We start from the raw sequence: 19036 nt of genomic DNA on the forward strand, positions 1-19036 counted from the left end.
GGGAAGCGCTAGTACAGCGGAATGTCTACGGATTTACAACGCTAAAATCAGGGGTTTGATTCCCCTTGGAGGACTCAGCAGATATCCTACTGTGGATTTGCTACAAGAAACCACACACACACACTAGAGGGAAGTTAGTAATAAATGCTACAACTCTTGGATTTAACTATCACTCTTCTAAACGTAAAGGTAAGTGCTGAGTGCATTTTTTATTAGCAACAGGAAACGAACCATAAACCCACAATTACATAACTGGGATACAGTAACCATTCAAGCTTTTTGTATAAATACCACTTTGTCATAAATTGTGTACGATACAACATTTTCAGCACATGAAAAAATACGTTAAATGTACTGTAACCATGAAACGGCCCTCTAGTGAATAATTATTTTGGTAATTGTCGATCTAACGTTCTGTGTCTATAAAGGGAAATAAAACCAAGTCAGCCTCAATGTTGTAATGTTGAAATATGTAAATTTATATCTCGCCTTCCTAAAGTTAATTCATTTATATACATATCTCTGATCATTTTTGTAACTCGACTAATCTCGCAAAAATGTACTTTATCAGATACTTTATAACTAAGGTCTGGTGGCCAAGGTGTTCGTTTGGTAGCCTGCAAGCCTCGATAATGAATCTCGTTACCGAACATGTTTGCCCGTTTAGCCATATAGATGTTATAATACGATGTTCAATCTTACTTTTCGTTAGTAAAACAGTATCTCAAGAGTTGGCTGTGGGTAGTTTTGACTAACAACCTTCCTTTTGGTTTATTACTTTGAAATTGGAGACGGATAACGCAGATATATCTGGAGTAGCTTTGCGCAAATTTAAACCAACAAATGAAACGTAATAGGAATTTAGTAAAACAAGGAAGAAAATAAAAATAACAAGTGCCTGACTTTTTCAACAATCAAACAAGTTATTCAGCTAAAGTGTAAACGAACAATTAAGTGTTAGTGAAGAAGTGTTCACTTTTGTTAAAAAAAAAACCAATTTTCCATTAAAACTATTCACTTTTTTTCCAAAATATATGTAATAAGAAAATGAGCACCAAATCTATAAACTCAGAACTTACGTGTTAAAAAAACATTTTAAATGTTAATTCTTTAAGCTAGTAACGAACTACAAGAAGTAGGTAATTATTTAGCGTATGTATAAGGATGCTGCTGATTGGCTGCTTCCTCTCTGATAAGTAGTTCAAAAGTAGGGATGGCAGCCTTACTAACTTTACCATAAATACCAAACACAAGCATAAATTCCTTCCTTATTTTCTACTCATATTAGTGAATTATAATCATGTTCTATAATTCAAATGTTCAACATATACATTAGAAAAAAAGATCTATTTCATATATACGTTTATATAGATATAGTAATAGAGTTTTTGTAAGAATGCAATAACATTTATAGAAAGTAAATCTTACAATAGCAAATACTAAATATCTACTTGATATTGTTCAGTATTAATTTCTTTTTTTATTTTTGATTGTGTGATAAATGACAGAACAGTATGTCTCCGGACTTGCAAGGTTAGAACCGGGTTTCGATACCATTATGTAGTTTCGGGCTTAACTACAAAGAAATCATTTGATTATATAATCTAGTTTATTGATACTTCAATAAATCTTACCACATGTGACTTACATAATGTTTTATTTCGAACATCGGAGTTTTGTTTGGAAAAGAAATACAATAAGACTTTGTTTTAATGGTTTTACAGTCGTCATGTATATTTTTTCTAGGTTAACTGAAATTTAAATATTTTATATATGGAGTAATGCACTCAGAAACTTGAAGGAAATTGACACTATGTTACATGAATGACAACATTTGAACAAACAGGTTGTTTTTTTCTTTTCAAAATACGAGGTAACTAAGAGTGTAGTTATATAACCTCATAAGTATCATTCAAAACTGTTAAAGGTGGTCACATATCCAGACTAAGTGAAAGAATAATACTCTTCAAATATCTTGGCAGAGCCAGGTGGTTCATAAGTATCATTCAAAACTGTTAAAGGTGGTCACATATCCAGACTAAGTGAAAGAATAATACTCTTCAAGTATCTTGGCAGAGCCAGGTGGTTCATAAGTATCATTCAAAACTGTTAAAGGTGGTCACATATCCAGACTAAGTGAAAGAATAATACTCTTCAAATATCTTGGCAGAGCCAGGTGGTTCATAAGTATCATTCAAAACTGTTAAAGGTGGTCACATATCCAGACTAAGTGAAAGAATAATACTCTTCAAGTATCTTGGCAGAGCCAGGTGGTTCATAAGTATCATTCAAAACTGTTAAAGGTGGTCACATATCCAGACTAAGTGAAAGAATAATACTCTTCAAATATCTTGGCAGAGCCAGGTGGTTAAAGCACTCGATTCGTAATCCGAAGGTCGTGGATTCGAATCTCCGTTACACCAATCATGCTCGCTCTTTTAGCTGTGGGGGCGTTATAATGTGCGGTCAATCCAACTATTCGTTGGTAAAAGAGAACCCCAAGAGTTGGCGGTGTTTGGTGAGGACTAGCTGCTTTCCCTCTAGTCTTACAGTGCTAAATTAGGGACGGCTAACGCAGGTAACCCTCGTATAGCTTTGCACGAAATTCAAAATCAAACAAACTATTTAAATAAAATAGCCCTAAATATTTCTAAGAAGGGTATTATTAGTTTATTAATAGTGTAATATAATGTATAGCGGCTTCTCTGTATTAGACTGGTATGGATGTTTTTCAACTTGAACGGGATTTTATGAAGCACAGGAATTTATGGAATAGATCAAAGATCCCAAGTAAAATCAGTCAACAGCACACACTAACTATCATTTTTAAAACATAATCACAACTGAAACTGTGAAGGATGTTCAATGATGTATGTTGGTTCAAACATTTAACTTTCAGATTCGCAGCCCAACATGTTTATCATTATGTCATACCCAGCCTAAAGTTGGATAATAATTATTTGGAGACCAGTATCAATATAAAAATGTAGCTATCTCTTCAGCTGATAACTCGTATAACTTCTAGAATACTATCTCTAGCTCATAACGTACTTTACTTGAGTCTAAGCAGTTTTTCAAAAACTATTCTAAACCACTGTTTCATCAACAATTACCTATTCTGCATCATAAGGAACTACACATATTAGTTACGGAACAACCTTGTGAGATGGAGTAAACTTGAATAGTTGTTTATTCATCAGAAAACTGAAACGTCCAGAACAACACCCTCATTAGCAAAGTGAGAACATTGTTAAAAATGTAAACTGTTTGGCCTCAGAAGTCAGCGCAATGAATATGGGCGTATTTTATGCTGTTATTAATAAGATAATAAATAAGCATTTAATGTTAACGAATATCTATTAGCCTCTCCCTACAAACCGAGGTAAACAGCTGTTTTCATATGATGTAATACAGAATGATAAAATAAGATACTGATGATAGGCCAAATGTATTATATTTCTTTTTATCTGTCTTTAAAGCCAATTTGTCAAACAGATAAAACAAAACTATAGACATTTTATTTAAAAATAAATGAATAATTTTCTTAATTACAGATATATTCATATTTACTTTTAAAATTCTTTATATCCTTGAGATACATAGTCGTTCAAATGTGGTCCATGGTTTTGAATTATTTAATGTAATGCTTGTAAAAGTAATTAGTCTAATCTTACAGAGATTTCTACTAAACAAGAAGTAATTTGATGTTTTTAGAGCAATTGCGAATATATATAACACGCTAATACAAGAGGGTATTCTACAGTGAACAATTGTTCACTTTAGGAAAAGCATTTTCAGTATCTAAACAATGGAATATTAACCAAGTGTGTTTGAAATCAGTTCATACCGGGGTGAAAGACAGTTTAAAAATATTGCACTTGGCCTTTCGTATTATTTTGTAAAAAGGATTTTTACATATGAATACATATTTCAAAATTTCTCTATTTGACCATGGATTTGGTTCAATCGAATGACATGCAAAATCAAGAAAAGGATAGAATACAATTGTGGTTCACAATGGTGACATGGCCAAATAAAATACTTAATATAAGATGATACTCCTAATATCCGCAATCATATACCAATATTGAGCTTTAACCATTTTCCAAGGCTTACCTGATTCTATTTATATCAAATTTACCTCCTCACTCAATTAGCTTTCCTTCTCTTATACCTTCTGGAACATAAAACACTTGCCTAGGGCAAGGACTTCTACTTGCTGTACAGTGGTCATTTTGCCCCTGCATTCTCAGGACTACAGTCTGTAATCTAGCTTATGCTGCAACAGACGTTACCTATTGCTTGTGGGAGAAAACTTTGCCTTGCCGTACTACCTTCGTAAAGTGTGGAATAACAGAACACTACAGTTGATTCACTCTGATTGGTTGAGAACTTGTTTTACTCGTTTTCTAGCCGGGACGACTCTAACAGAAAAGACCAAACCCGAATGTGCTTGGCATGCATAACAAATAAGGAGGTGCAGCCGAGCTCGTTGCAGGCCAGCACCTTTTGTAACCTCTAAGCTGCATGACTGTCCCGAAAAACAAAAGCAAACAAACTTAACTACATTCGGCAAAAGTTTTAAAATTCATTGAACCTAACGTTCTCTTCTTTAGAGGATGGTGAACTTAATTCAAATACATCGAAAAAATTAGTGTAAAAAATACGCTTTAACTGACATAATAAATCGTTTTGTATTCTCACAGATCTGTGTAACGCATATACTTTCATTAGGGGAATAATTTGCATTATTCTCGAAATTCTGTCATTTTACTACATACGACAGAATGTGACTAATTTTGTAAGTTTATTTGTTTTTCACTATTATTTTTTTTAATTGTTTGCATAGCAACAGGCTTTCTTCAGGAAGCCCCAAAACACTATTTTATAAGTATAAAAAATTAATGGTTACTTTTGGTATTTAATCTTTCACTTCTACGATTATTTTTCCTGGCGTAAATAATAAGATCGAATGTGTTAGAAGCGATTCTGAACTATTGGGTTTCAGTGAATATGTGGTAAACATAATTACTCAAATTCTCAAACAATTGGTTTTGTTTTTGATGACTTATAAAAGACTCAGAACAGATTTATATTAAACGTTTGAAACAGAGATAATACTGGTCTTCCTGTGAAAAGCAGGAAAACACTCGCTGACTATCTGTTGTTTTAGTATAAAGTGGTCTTGACAACAGTGAACATTCGTGTTAAATCAAGGAATTACGTCATGCGCACGTAAATATCTGGACAGGTTCATAATATAAATATATTTTTACAATAAATAACAATTTATTTTAGAAATATAAAGTCATATTGAAAAGCTTCCTTTACTTAATATCAATATCACAGCGAAAGCTGAAAATTAGTTGTTAAGAAATAAAATCTCTTGGGGTCATAGAAATCTGTCCCAACAAATTAAGGGTTAAATTAATCGCTGGTAACATTTTTGTTCCGTTTGTATTATTATTTTATATTTATAGGGACACGTAAATTAATTCTGATGGTTATTTTATAATTATTGATAATATTTTGTTAAATATATAAACTAAAATAAAATAGATTTTACAGAATATGATGTACTGAAGTTTCATTCTGTTACAGACATTACAGCTAATTTCTATATTTGCTTCAAAGAATGAAACAAAATTCTTGTTGAGGAAGTTGCTGTTTGGTTTGTTGCTTTCCATCTTCTTAATTGTTCAAGTTATGAATGCCTGTACCTGAACGGTAGTGGCCTATGACCTGAATTCTTTGTCCATGTGGGCATAAAGATTGAAAAATAGAATTCCTATGTGTTTCGCGTTTATCGTATCACAAAAATACTTGAGATTTATTTGTTTTGATCTGTTCTGCAGTTGTCGATCACAAGTTCGAAAGCTTATAACGCTAAAAATCAGGTTTCTATACCCGTAGTGAGCGTTGGTAAATCATTTTGTAGCTGTCAGATTAACAACAAACAAACAAATTCATCTAAAGAATGAACATACAGGTACGTTAATGTTTTAATTATTAAAAAATAATGTGTTTGTTTGTTTTCGGAATTTCGCGCAAAGCTAAACGAGGACTATTTGCGCTAGTCGTCCTTAATTTAGCAGTGTAAGACTAAAGGGAAGGCAACTAATAATCACTCCCCAACGCCAACTCGTGGGCCACTCTTTTGCCATCGAATAGTGGGATTAACCGTAACATTATAACACTCCCACGGCTGAAAGGGCGAACACGTTTGGTGCGACGGGAATTCAAACTCGTGTCCCTCAGATTACGAGTCTAACGCCTTAACCAGCCTGAAAATAATGTGTGTGTGTTTTCTTATAGCAAAGCCACATAGGGCTATCTGCTGAGCCCACCGAGGGAAACCGAACCCCTGATTTTAGCGTTGTAAATCCGGAGACTTACCGCTGTACTAGCGGTGGGCTGAAAATAATGTGATACACAGTCTTTATAGCTTTGGCGGATCCTACTATTTCATAAACAGCTATGTTTCCTCACAAAACGAAACTTTAGTTTTCGATGTCCAAGAATATAAATTGAAGCTTATTTATATATTAAGCCTTTAGTAGCATTTTATAATTAAAATAAGCATTGAAAATACAAAAATTATATAATTTTTACTTGAATTTAGTTAAAAATAAATGACAACCATAATTGAAGTTATCAACAAAAATGACAATAATTGCTCTAAATTTTCTACTTCCTATATATTTCGACTAATGTCTATCATTTTCTCAAAAGTGTAAATAGTTTTTAAGTTTAAGCAAAATCCATATTTACAAATCTAATATTACTTATTTATTAATGATAAAATAATCGGAAAGTAATAATCTACAAACGTTATATTATGTAACATAAACTGTACACTTCTGGTCTGGCATGGCCAAGCTCGTTAAGGTGTGCGACTCGTAATCTGAGGGTGGCGGGTTCGCATCCGCGTCGCGCCAAACATGCTCGCCCTCCCAGCCGTGGGGGCGTTATAAAGTTACGGTCAATCCCACTATTCGTTGGTAAAAGAGTAGCCCAAGAATTGGCGGTGGGTGGTGATGACTAGCTGCCTTCCCTCTAGTCTTACACTGCTAAATTAGGGACGGCTATCACAGATAGCCCTCGAGTAGCGTTGTGCGAAATTCCAAAAAAAACAAAACAAACTGTATACTTCACTCGATAAATATTTGGTAACTTCTTTCTGCTACAAATATCACTAGTATTTACATCACTGAATTTGAAAATTGTTATATTAATCACCAACAACTGTTCACCAAGAAAAATATAGGTTTCAAAATTTAAATCGTTCTATTTGTACCAACAAAACGATAAATAAAAATTTAAATCATTCTACTTGTACAAACAAAACGATAAATCAAAATTCAAATCGTTTTATTTCTGCAAACAAAACAATAAATGTACATATTCTCACGGTATCTAATGAAAAGCTCCATCTAAAGGCGTTCAGTAAATACATGCACACACACACACACTCTGTTTACCCAATACGGAATGTGCATTTTTAAATTGACAGGCTAAACATCTTCTACTTGAAAAATTGAACTTTTTTAGAATATTTTAAACGAATAATCAAATTTGAATTTAGGTTTCTCCAATCTTAGTGAGTACATGGAAGTTGTTGATTATTTGCATGTAGTATTTATCAGAAGCTAATTTTCTACATGCAAAAGAGAAAAGGTGTAAGAGCCTGAACATGGCCTACATTTTTTTGTTTCCTCTGTTATTCAGTGTCAGAAATAGATGTAACAAAATTCAATCCGGATTGAAATCTATACAATTTGTTTGTTTTAGAATTAAGCTCAAAACTACAGAAAGGGTTATTTGTGCTCCGTTCAACGCGATTATCAAAACTCTGTTTTTAACAATGTGAGTTCGCAGACATACCATTTTAGAGCAGTTTATACAATACATTAAATTATATTAATAGAGAACACCAGTTTATGAATCAGTGTTACTTTTAAAGACGACATTTTCTGGTAATATTTTGTTGGTATCAGTCGCATGCAGTTTTTCAGGTAAGTTTTCAGTTAAAGATGAACAAGTTTTATTTTCGCTATTGAAGTCAGGTCATGTGAGCGTACACCCTAGAAAGTCATCCTACACCTGGCAGTCTATGTCTCCTGTCCTGGGGGAAGGGGAAGGTTTCAGTAGTATAGTTGCATTAAATTTACATAACCGGTCGACCAAGTAGTTTCACAGGGTAGATCCGTTTTTAAATTCTGGACTACTCCACCTCGAATTCTGCGAAGAGGGTCGAACATTGTATATGATCACCTTAAACGTATCCTCACCATTCAGATTGTTCTCTTCGGTAGTCAATAAATCCTGTAACAGAAACAAAACACCTAAAGTGCCTTTAAAACTTTCAAAACAGTTGTCTCGAAAAGTAAAACAGTTTGTCTGAAAAATTAATTTTTGTGAATAATAATGTTATAATAGTAAAGTGAACTATACATTTTTAATAAACAACTTTGTCACTAAACACTTAAAAGATGAGCCATTCTAAACGTTTTACAGGAGGCTTCCAACCAACACATATATATAAATTTGCAACAGAGCACAAACTAAAGTGTATAATGTACTAAAATTATACAACTATTGAAACACTGCTTAGGAAAAAAATAAAATAGATATAAAGGGGATTGAATCCCTGTAAATAAAGCGTGTGCTATTTTATATGAGCCAAAGCCCTTAAAGAAATACTACACGTATGTATGAGAAGCGTATACGTTTTAAATCTATAAATCCTTTAAGCTGTGCTGTTATTCTATTATTTCGACACTAAGAAAACAAATGTATGTTTAGCAGAAAATTGATCTATTGTATTTGGATTGACTATAAAGAAGGGTAAAAAACGTGAAATGAAAATAAACGAGATATATTTGTGTACCCAAAACGTTTCGCTGTAACATCTCCTCTTTTTAGAAAATTATCTTTAACTAAGATCTTGATATTTTTTCTCGGTTGAACTTTTTATAAGTGACATTATAGAAAGTTCGTTTTTTCGCTATTTAACTTCTTTTTGTTTCATATTTTGGCACATGTGTTGAATACATACGAAAGTTATAAAAGACCGAAGTTTCAAAATTATCTTACGAAGAAGTGTGAAAATCAAATGTCCTCATGTGATTCTTTTGGTAAATTTCTTGTGTGTGTATATGTGTCTAAATCGTACTTGTATATTATATGAAATGTGTAGCTAGTTTCTTTCGTGCAATGTATTAGTTCTAAAGCACTAAAAATGAATAAAACTGTGGCAGTGACTATTAAGCCTAATTGCCGTAAATTATATAGTGAATTAGCTCATGGTTGGCGTACGAAGTGTATTTAAACTTCAGGCTTAATAGTCTATTTTCAGGCAGCTGTTGGAATTGGTACTGAGATGTGATGCTAATGGGTAATTTATAAGTCACGAAACAGTAATGAATTACCTTAATGTGTTGTTTGTTTATGTTACTGATGTAAACTGTTTTTAAAGTTGATGTTATAAAGGTTGTAGTTTTGCACTCTTATAGAACAACATACATTGAACGTCGTACGCTTTAGCACTCGTATCAACGTAAAATTATCTCTATACAATTAGCCAATAGGAATACTGGATTTCCATGTGAGCTATCACGCATACAGACATTCACTGATTCGTATACTCTGTTCTATGAATTAAATAAATAACCGGACTAGTTAATAGTATGGATTAAATGATTTGTTTATTTTATCTGCATATATTTTTAGTCACCTGAGCTTCTAAATGTTTCTACATTATAGGTATTTTTAGCTTTATTGTAACTAAGTATATACTAAATACTTTATGTTGTTGTTTTGAATTAAGCACAAAGCTACACAATGGGCTAACTGTGCTCTGCTCACTACGGGTATCGAAACCCGGATTTTAGCGTAGTAAGTCCGTAGACATACCACTGAGCCACTGGGGGGGCCAATATTTTATTCATGACGTTCATCATCCTTTGTTCATAAATATAATATTGAAGGACAATATATTGTAGAAACTTCCAAAAAATTAAATTCGTTTTTTTTTAAATTCTAGTGAACAAATTGTCTTTATTCTCAAGTTTAATATTGAAATGTAGAGTAGTTGAGAAGCTTCGAACTGAAAGAAATGAAGTATTGAAGATTATTAGAAAAGTTATAAGTTACATCTCTAAAGACATTGTGTTTGTAGTTAGAGAGCTCAACTTATAATCTGAGGGTTGCGGGCTCGAATACCCCTCGCACCAAACATGTTTGCTCTTTCAGCCGTGGTGGTGTTATAACGTGACTATCAATCCCACACTATTTGTTGTAGTCCAATCATGGTAGATGTTATTAATTTTCTGAGATGATTCTGTGAAAGTCAGTGGAGTTGAAGTTATAAGCATTCATACCCTGTGTCTTAAGTCAATTAATTTACAAAAGGTTTAACTACTACTTGGTAAGACGAGTAAGCGTTCAGTACCTTTACAAGAGGTACCATTGGTGGGTAAGGAAAGGTTAACGCACGATGTTTATTTTTTCAAAGAGAATACATTATTTGAAAATATTAAAGTAACTTATGAAAAATTAGCATAAATGTATGTAAATGAGAAACAAAAAAATTTATAATATTCATTTAACGGCAGTTAATGTAATTGGTAATTGATGAAAAGTTACAAGGACAACTGAATTCAGGATAATAATGTCACAACTAATGTTAATACCTACTTACTATAACGACATATTTGGAAACAACTAAAAATATTTCAGCCATTTTTATCAAGTCTCCGTATTTATAATACTAAATACACTGATTGAAAATTACTGTTGCAAAAAGCAATTGTAAGCACTTACAGCTTCAATTATACGTAATACTGTCGTATGTTTGTTTGTTCCAATAAAAGCAAATATCAATAAAAAGGAACACATATGGTTTTATTTACTGTCTGTAATGTAAGCCACTCATTTATAAATACATAAGTTATTTTAAAAGCTGGTTGACATTAATTAAATATAATTACGACATTCGCTAATGCACCAATAATGAATATGCAGCAGGAAAAATGAACTTTTTTCATTTGTTTTAACGTAAAGCTGCTCACTAGGCTATTTGCGCTCTATACACCACCGAAAAATGAATCCCTGATTTTAATATTTAGTGGGAAAGAAACTGAAGATCCTAAAAATCATATCCTATAAAAATTAGAATGAAGTTAAATCAGTAGCCATTTTGGAAGCATTTGAACTGTTTGAATTTTATAACATTTCTTTCGTATTTAAGGATAAATTGCTCTCAAAATTAATTTTACATTTTAAAAATTGTTAACATGCTCATATGTCTTTTCATGTAAAATATGACATTTGTTGAATTTATCGTATCACATAAACTCTAAACAAATACGGATTTGTACCAAATCTATTGTTTCTATTTAAGTCCCAATTTAACTTTAAACTGACTTGTATTTGACCAACTTGACTATATGCAAAAAATATTCACTAATAATAATAATAGTCACAGTTGACTTACCTGTGCTGATGAGACTAGTCTTGGACTAGTACATCCTTTGTGGTCTTATTTTGTTTTGTAGAGAAGTGATTCACTTCTTTAGAAATGAACAAACAGATTGGAGCGTTAGAGATGGTGATACATATCATTAAACGAACTGATGGGTGTTTGAGTAGAATGATGGCAACCAAAGTATGTGGTTCACAGGATAACAGAAAATAATACTAAATAGTAATTTAATAGCAAAATACACTAACGGAATTATCTAATTTAATAAATATTGATGAGTGTACATTAAAAATGTGAATAAATTGATCATATTATCCTATGGCTAGTTCTTAATATAGCATGTATAATTTATTATAACATTGCACAGCTAGTTTGTTCTTAATATAACTTGTGTCATTTGTTGTTAAAAATCCTTGCTTTTCAGTTCGTTTGTCGTGAAGTGCAAAGTTTTATAAGTATCAAAACCAGATTTTTGGCTTTACAAGCCCGCTCACTTACTTTGAAGCTAATGAGTGGAAACATACACTGCATATTTAATTATCCTCAATTCATATTATTTAAGGCTAACCCAAGACAGACAGAAATATCGCTCCAATTTTATTAACATGTATCACGTGGAACTTAATGTACTGGTATGAAACGTCCAAGCTTAATAACATTTCACCATTACAGTACTTTAACATAATAAATTGCTATAAAATTTTGAACACTTGTGTAGACGAAGAAACTTTAATATATGTATATATAAGATTGTTTTCACTTATTGTTTTCATATATAAATATTTAATGTTTACCGTTTAACTACAGAAATACCGTAACAAGAAAAGATATTACCTAACATGACAGTTACTTAATTATAAAGTAGTTCTTTTCAGTATGCTGAACAGCATAACGAACTGAAGTAGTGACAGTATTTATTAAATAACACTGAAGTTCATAGTTTCATTATTCAATCAATATTAAACAACTTCACTAGAATGTTTAACTTTAGACCCGAAAAAAATGTTGCTGAAAACTTTAATGTTTTAAATTCAATCTGATATCACATTCAATGAATTATAAAAATTATGACGTTTTGTATCTTCGTCCTTTCTCATCTGAAAATATTGACAACATTGAGATTTAGTTTGTTTCACAAATCGACTCAAGGGCCATCTGCTCGTAGCCATTTCTACTTTTGAACATATAGTATATTGAGTAGACACTCATTGAATAATATCTACCACAAATTTTTAAGTTGTTTAATTTTGATCAAATAAGTTGATTTCACGATAAATATTATGCACCAACAACGGAGCGCGCTTTTGCGGGTAAGTTTCGCGAACTGCGAATAATCGAATACGTAGGCAGAATATGTCAACTCTTCAGTTGGGCTAAGCCCCATTTCTATGGGGGACGTAGTGAAGCATACATCAGACATAATACAACAAAACTTATCTTAGGCATAGTACTATACATTCATAATAGGTATACCAGGTGTTTCAAAAGTTATGTCCATTCTTATGAGAATTATGTTAAAAAAATCCAAGGAATCAAAGTCATGATGCATCGCATGACTACCATAACAAAGACAACGTACGCACTCATGTGTTGTGTTATGATGACATAATGAACTTAGAACATGATACTTATGAGTTGAAAGAGCTGTTATTCAAAATCGTATTCAAGCAATTTTCAACAAGTTAGTGCGATCTATAAGTTGAGTCCTCGTGGTCAAGTTTCTGTTCCAAGTTTCATAACATTATGACCTTTGGTTTTTGTGCACATGATCGATTCGTAATTTAAGGGGTTTGGGTTCAGATCCCCGTCACACCAAATATGCTTGCCCTTTCAGCCGCGGATGCATTATAATGTGACGGTCAATCCTACACTTTGTTGTTAAAAGTGTAGTCCAAGGGTTGGCGGTGGTGGGTGATGACTAGCTGCTTTCCCTTTAGTCTTACACTGCTAAATTAGGAACGGCTAGCGCTAAAACCCTTGTGTAGCTTTGCGCGAAATTAAAAAAGAAACAAAAATCCTTGAACATATTCGTCTGGACAAAGAAAGTGAGTTTGGAAACACCAATAGCTTTTAAGATGTAAATCGAATACATAATCTATTTTTTGTCGTAAATAGAGTATGTAATGTAGATTTCTGTTTAGATTGTTTAAATGTATATGATTAAGTATGTGGAGATATTTGAGGTAATGTGTAACTGACAGGCAGTTAGTTCTCAACAAAATGATTGGAGTTTTAAAGGAAATACCAAGAGAGTTGTGTATGCTCAAGTTTTTAAAGTAAATGATTCATAACACTCAAATTTTAACATATAATACAGAATTCTTTATTCTATGCTGTACAAACTAGTAGCATGAACTCCACAGTGGTCAGGATTTATCATCCTTACTGTTTAATTTATACTATATAATATGGTGATTGACTGACGTGTTGACAAAGACAGAATTTACATGACAAAATAAAACTTCTGTAAAAATAGCTTAAAAATCAGAATCGAGCTTACTAGAAAAAGGCTTCGATGTGGACTAAATAACGATGTTTTTTTCATCTGAAAGTACACGTTTCAATAAGACAATTACAAAAATAATCAGATGAATAAATTTTAAGAGAGGAAGCTGAGCACATTCCTTCTAGAACTGGCAACCTCATATAGAAAAGATATTATTAAAAATGTGAATGCCGCCATCTACGATCATCTAAGATATATGAGCAGAACTTTACCTAACTAGCCCTGCAATAAGGATGTATTTAGCAATATATCACCGACATTTGTTTTACAGATCTTCTCGAAATAAACAAAGAACAAATATGGATCCATCTCTGTATGACTCTCTTTTTGGCCTTACTTTAAACCATAGAACTGAAAATATCGAAAGTGAAAATATGAACATATGATGTCGAAAGTGAAGTTTAATGTAATAAAGTACAGCATATAACACTATAATTGTTACTTTCAATATATGACATCATATTATCCCCTCAATTTTCCTCAATTCAGTGTTAAAATCGATCATCTAAGATGAACCTATGACAGCCAGAAATCTTTCTGCAATTTCATTCGTATGTATTACCTGAAATTAATGTATTAATACGAAACGTCCAAGCTATAAGAACATTTCACCATTAAACAATTTAACACAATAAACTGCTATAGAATTTTAAACAGTTGTATACACAAAACTTTATGATATTTATAAGACCTTCTCATTTATTCTTTTCAAATTAAAAGTTAGCATTTGTAACTTTAAAAAAAAATACCGTAAGAAGAAACAGTTATGAATAAATAAAAGGTCTATAAACCGAGCACCTTTGATAGGTAAACCACTGTTCTTCAGTCAAACCAGTGTACCTTTCGAAAGTGCTCGGGTTATGGGGTTTTTATTAATTTCTATCAAGAATTCTTGAACCTACGTGTTTTTCTAACATCATAAACAAAACAGTTATAAGTGTCAATGATAGGATAACACGAGCATACCTTTTCAATTCCTTATAAACTTAAACAATATAAATGGCTATATCAAATTAGATATAAACAACATATAATTAACAACCAAAATTAATAGAACTAAAAGTTTAAGATTATTTTGGAACATAGTGTGCCGTCACTGTAATACAAAAAAGGACTATTATAAATAAGCCATATAAACTTAATAGTAATTATGACACAAATTAGAATCAGAAATAAACTGCAAATCAGTCACATGTCATGTGTTGATCATAATAATTAAACATAAACAGAATAACTTGACTTACTTGAAAAAATCAAAATTGTTTATAGCAAAGGTACTAAGGCTACTCAACACTGTTCCAAATATTAAACTGTGGACCAGAGGGAAGGCAACCAACCAGCAGCACTCACCGCCAACCCTTGATCTTTCAATTTTACCAACGAATATTTGGATTGACCGTCACATTAGACCAAGATATAGCTTAAAGAAAGGGAATATATGGTGTCGGGTTTGGATACTGCAACCCTTAACTTGTAAATCAAGCGCTTTAACCACGAGGCCATTTCAGGCTTAAATATGAATGTAACTGCTCTAAAATGATAATTAACTTAGTGTTAATAAATACTCAAAGTAGGTACATGGTTGGTTATTTTTAAACAATAAGCTAGATATCTGTGCTCTGCCCACCACTGTTATTGAAACCCAATCTTTAACATTGTAAGGCTGCAGACTTACCATTTACCCACTAAGATAATCAAAGATAGGCAAAAACCACTCTGTATTCTACACAAATATAAATTACAACTGGAACTCCAAATCCTGTAACGCTGAGCTAAATATAAATACACTATAGTTTGATAACTAACAATCTAACATGACACTAAATAAAAAACATAATAACTCCAATTACATCCTCGCTTACCCAAACAACAATGAAAACGTGGTGAAGTAATTCTTTATGACGAGAAACCCACTTGAAATAGGTCAGGCATGACCAGGCACTCAACTCATAATCCAAAGGTCGCTGGTTTAGATCCCAGTAGCCACCAAACATGTTCTTTCAGCCGTGGGAGCGTTACAATGTGACGATCAATCCCACTATTCGTTAGTGGCCTGGCGTGGCCAGGTGGGTTCAGGCGTTCGACTCGTAATATGAGAGTTGTGGGTTCAAGTCCCCGTCGCACCAAATATGCTCCCTCTTCAGCCGTGTGGGCGTTATAATGTGACGGGGTATCCCACTATTTGTTGGTAAAAGAGTAGCCCAAGAGTTGGCAGTGGGTGGTGATAACTAGCTGTTTTCCCTCTAGTCTCATAATGCTAAATTAGGGACGGCTAGCGCAGATAGCCCTCAAGTAGCTTTGCGCGAAATTCAAAAACAAACAAACACTTGAAAAAAAAATGTATCTCAGAATGGCTTTGTTTATTAACCTGAAGATGACCTAGGAAAGTCAAAACGTTGTTTTTTGCTTACCAATAAAAATATTAATACCTTACCAGCCGCTCTGAAGTACAACATTGAAAACGGTCTAGATCTCTGGTTCTGTCCGGCTAAAGTTGGGTTACTTGCTGGGTTAAGTTGATAAGCTCAAAAGTAACCAGGATATAGTAGTCAACACAAATAATGCATGCGCTGTCGTCTGATTTATACTTACATAATTTGATGCTAGCCAACCATGATAAATGAGGTAGTGAAATAAAATGACATGAAAAAAAAACTTTAAATACAACCAGCCATGCAAGTGACTAAATACCTAATAGCAGAATTATCATACTTGCAAAGTATAATACTGGACGTAAATTAAGGCAAAGCAAGAAGTAAAATACGCATAATATTATGTCATTGACTCACATCAATGGCAACAGTATGTGGCATCATACTACCTAGAAAAAAAAAAAAAAATATCGCTAAAATGTACTTCTGATGCAGAATTCCGTTGAAAATTTATATTAGTCCTAGTTGTGACGTAACTGCAACTTATATCGTATTTTTGAGAGTTAAAAATATCAAGTCTCGCACTTCTCAGACTTTTTAAAATCATTGGAATTGGTCAAATTACAGCTTTTCAATTACAAAAATGAAAAAGGTCAGTATTAGATATTCGTAATTCCAATAGGTCAGAAGATCTAACATAAATATTCCTCCTAAGCTTCACAAGGCTATCTTCGCTAACTGCTAATATTTTTCATCTGATAGACTAGAATATAAACAGCTAATAAACAACATTTATCATAAGCCCTTTGAATACTCTACTCTAATAATTGTGTTTACTCTTATAAAGTATCAATTGCTCCAAAATATGGAGGGCAATTTTGCTGCAATTGAATTCGAATCAGGAACTCTCCGATTCACAGTCGGGCACGTAAACCTCTAGCCCTCGTCCAGTCATGAACTACAGAAAGATAAAGCTATGCCAGTTAAAATGTTTAACTGAACTTAGATATAAGTAGTGTTAATGAAGATTGTTTCAAAATTCTTAAGAAAACATAAACTTTCTGTTTTGATGTTATGTGTATTTCATTTCCATTGCAATTATTCCAAATAACATACTTTAAAACGTATACCCATGACAGTTCATTAAATATAAATACATTTGTTTAATATTTCCCGTTAATCCTTTATCTTTGAAATGAAATTTCATTCAAGTTACACAGCTGATTGTTTCTATGGGTCACTTTCTTCAGTTGTTCAAGAGAATTATGTAAATACCTGCTTATCCTAGTTTTATGTTTATCTGAGACATCAGTGACTTAACATCGATACAACGTTCTGTGTAGGAAACCTATATAAATAACAAATTATCCCTTTTTAATCATAACACAATGTAACACAAATTTTGTTCCTGGAGATTATATGTTGTTTCTTAATTGCTAATGTTGTAAAAGTACAGAAAATGGTCATTATTCCCTTCAAACTTTGTGCGACCTGGAAAATAAAATTTAGAAATTAACCTATTTTTTATGTAAAAACGGGCAAAATTGTACATTTTTATTTACATAAGGTCTGAATAAAACAACATATGAACCAAGATTTACATGTATTTATACTAAAGTTATACAAAAATGAACAAAAATGTTTAGAAGTGAGTAGTTTTTCGAGATTTGCGACTGTAATGTAAATCACTTTCACGTATCAGCCCCAAATATAGTCTCCCATCATATTTTCGTTACACGTTCCGAGGTCAGAAAAGCAAAGTTTGAAGAGAAAAATAAGTATTTTCCAATTACTTTAGGCATAAGCAATTGGGAAATAACAGTTTCTGCCCAGGAACAAGAAAAAGTAAATATTTTGTTACATAGCGTAATTTATGTATTTACATATCACTAGTTACACGTTTTAAATCATTTTTATATGTTAATTTAAATTAATATTTTATTAATGAAAATTATCATGAATTTTTGGTTTAGTTATGCGGGCTTAATATTAGCTTAAGTCTCCGAAACGACAGAATGTCATGAAATATTATTAGAAGTACGACCTAAAATACTGTTAACAGTCAGGGTTACCCAAGTGATGACTTAATGATTCAATGCAAGTTGTTTTTTTTTACCTGTTAATTTATGACATAAGTATTTGCTAGCTAGTAAATTTGTTATATACGACTATTTTCATTTTATTCAGGTATTTAGCACGATACGGTAACATATTTAAATATGAAAACAACCTTCCTTAAATATAAAGTTTTCACCTGTTGTTAGTGCGTTAGGATGAAATGAAAGTCCTCTGCTGGTACAGCGGTCAGTTTACGGATTTACAACACTAAATTTAGATTCCCCTCAGTGGACTCAGCAGATAGCCCGATGTGGCTTTGCTATAAGAACACACGCACATGAAGTAAAACACGGATTAAAATATTTATATAGCTCACACAATACTTTAAACATTAATCCCAGTGTTGACTAAAATGATGCTATACATTTAGGATAGCTTCCGGCAAAATCAGTAAATGAAGAGATAACATTACTGTTAGAATTTATCGTCCTAATTTCCAAACTCACAGATCATGGATATTACAAGAATAGATTATTTCTGAATATCTGTGGTCTGGAAGAACAATGTAAATTGTAGTCATATGTACCTCCTTTTAGTTTTTAGATGTGTGATGGC

Source organism: Tachypleus tridentatus, chromosome 12, assembly GCF_004210375.1.
Source record: "Tachypleus tridentatus isolate NWPU-2018 chromosome 12, ASM421037v1, whole genome shotgun sequence".
NCBI classification, from domain to species: Eukaryota; Metazoa; Arthropoda; class Merostomata; order Xiphosura; family Limulidae; genus Tachypleus; species Tachypleus tridentatus.